The sequence below is a fragment of the Elephantulus edwardii genome, unplaced genomic scaffold (genome assembly GCF_000299155.1).
Source record: "Elephantulus edwardii isolate Elephantulus edwardi_28Jun2011 unplaced genomic scaffold, EleEdw1.0 scaffold00489, whole genome shotgun sequence".
NCBI lineage: Eukaryota > Metazoa > Chordata > Mammalia > Macroscelidea > Macroscelididae > Elephantulus > Elephantulus edwardii.
This window is the reverse complement of record NW_006400239.1, coordinates 3,056-5,870: the sequence shown is the minus strand read 5'-3', so window position 1 is coordinate 5,870 and position 2,815 is coordinate 3,056.

Genomic DNA, 2,815 nt, shown 5'->3' with positions numbered 1-2,815 from the left:
TGTGAATAGCAAAGAACAAGTCTGTCCTGTGCAAAAAAGATCTGTGTGGCTCTCCATTCATTTGGGCTGCAAATACTCAAGGTTTAATTTATCAAATCATAAAAGTTACTAAAATCTTTCCTATCTGCCATTGGCTCAAGTGTGCAAAAGCAATTTTTATCTTTTTAAGGATATCATTGCAATTTACCATGACCAAATAGTTCAAGAAACCATATTTTACTGTATAACAAACACAGGAAATTTACTTCTGTAAAACATTTAGATACACGTTAAAATATTTAGCTTCTATATATCTGTATACTTCCAAAACATATGTAACTGGCTACCACTACCAACCTCTCCAATCAGGATTACAACAGAAGGCTGGGGACACTGTGGACTGGTAAAATTCCTGGTGAAATTAGGGCACTTAGCAAAAAAACTCCTTGCAGTTGAATTGAAACCAATTCATAACTGACCAGCCAGCAGTTTCCAAGATTATAAACAGCCTATGAGGGCACTAGCTCCCTTGGTGCTGCTGGTGGATTCGAACTGCCAGAGAAGTATGTCTCATGGATTAGCAGCACAACTCCCCATGGACTAGACCACCAGCACTCTTCTGACATCCTTCAGATCTGGAACTGACCTCATTAAGTTATCACCTTTCACACAAACAACCTACAGCCGACATACAGCCACTGGGTTTCCAAAGCGGTAAATCTTTACAAGAGGAGACTGCCCATCTTTCTCCCATGAAGCAGTTAGTGGCTTTGAACCATCAACATTTAGCTTAGTACACCAACCCATTATCCACTACATCTCCAGGGCTCCTTAGTTTAACAACAGAAGAGGCTATATATAAGGTGAGTAATAACAGCTGTTAGGAATGTACTCCTCAGAGCAAGCACCCACATGAGACTAAAAGCTTGGCATTTGGCCAACAACAAAAGTTCAAAGGGAAGGAAGGGGCAGAAACAGGAAACCAGGGAGGGAGTGGGAAGAGTGCTGTGACACTGAAGAGGTTGCAACTGCTGTCAGATAATGCTTACAAACTGTTAAATGGAAAACTTAAACTTGCTCTGTAAACTTTCACTCAAGTCATTTATAAAAAGTGTTGGGGGGCATAGGCAGGGAAGAAAATGTGTAATAATGAATGAATGGAAATCCAAGTTCTCTATAAACTTTCATTAAAATCTCAGTTTAAAAAAAGAGTCAGCAGATAGGGACCTCTCCAAATTTCTGAGGAGCAATGATGTCAGTTTGAGGACTAAGGTACATCTGACTCAGGCCATAATCATTCTGATCACTTGCTACGCATCTGAGAAATGGGCAATGAATAAGGATGGCAGAAGAATTGATTGATGCCTTTCAGCTATGAAGTTAGAGAAGAGCAGTGAACATCCCATGGATGGCTGCAAGAACACAGATGGTCCTGGAGAGGGTGCAGCCAGAGCACTCTTTGGAGGGAAGGATGATGATACTTCACCTCACATATGTTGCTAGAAGGTGGTATTTCTTGGAAAGGGACATGATGCTGGGAAGGGTGGAGGGTGGGCAAAGGAGAGGAAGACCCTCAACCAGGTGGACTGACATGGTGACTGCCACAATGGGCTCTAGTGTGTCAGGAAGTGTGAAGATGGCACAGGATAAAACGGGGTTCAGATCTGCTGTTCATGGGGTCGCTATGAGGCATATTCAACTCGATGGAACAACCAACATGTATTTACCTTTTGTGTCTTGACTTCCCCACTGAACAGCACCATGCTGGAGTAGGGTGACTAAGAAAATTATTGGCCCCAGGGCTCTGGCAGTGCTAAATGCTCCCTTCCTCTGAGCCCCGCAGCCACAGCAAGGACCAAAGACTGAGGGTGCCAGTATGTTAATACATGTACAACCCATTCAAGCCACACATGTACATGTCCTGCTACACTAGTTAAGAAGCAGCACCTAAAATCAGAAATGTCCAGCTTTTAAGGGTTGTTGAAACCTACTGAATTTTATCTTGTTGATATATGACTTTTTCCTCCAGTGAAGGTGGTCTAGAATTTCTTTCCTTCTGAGAATTTGGTTATTGACTTTAAGATAAATGAAAACTAATAAGCAAGAATAGGAATTACTAAGTTAGAGACCTCTTATTATTCCCCTCCTGCACCCTCCACACATTTTGGAATTAATTGTATCCCATACCTTTGCTCTTGGATTAAGAGGTATGAATCGTCCACTTCCTGAGGTGGTATCTAGTGGAGAACAGGAATTACTAGCAGCCCCTGAAGATCTATTAATGAGAAAAAAAGACAATGAAAGATCATCCTTCATCTTTAAAATGTTTGTAACCCACAAGTAATACAAGTGTTAATATCCCAAGTTCTCTGTTTTATTTTTCCAGTATTCAAACTGAGCTTTTCTACTTAAAGTTTATTCCTCACTTCTTTCCCCTAAGATTCTCTTCCGCAGTCTTTGTCCAGTTCTTTTCTCTGCATAACTTGGTCTGATATTATAAACTTCCTCTTTGTAAAAATAAAATATAAACATTATATTCCTGATTTTTTTAAAAAAATTTATAACTACTTCGTAAGCCTACCTTCGAGTATTTAGCCCGCTGGTAGGAGAGACAGGACTGCATTTGGAGCTTTCTGGGACTTCTGTTCCTGGAATAGATACTTCAATTGTCCGCTTTCCTCCTTCTAAAATACATAAGTAAATATTAGTTTCATTATATTTCTGTAACACACTAGTTCAGCTTGATTTCTACCTTACTGTAAACCACACATTGAAAACTTAATGTCTGTATTTTCATCATTACAGACTCAAAGACTTTCTTGAAAATGCACTGTGA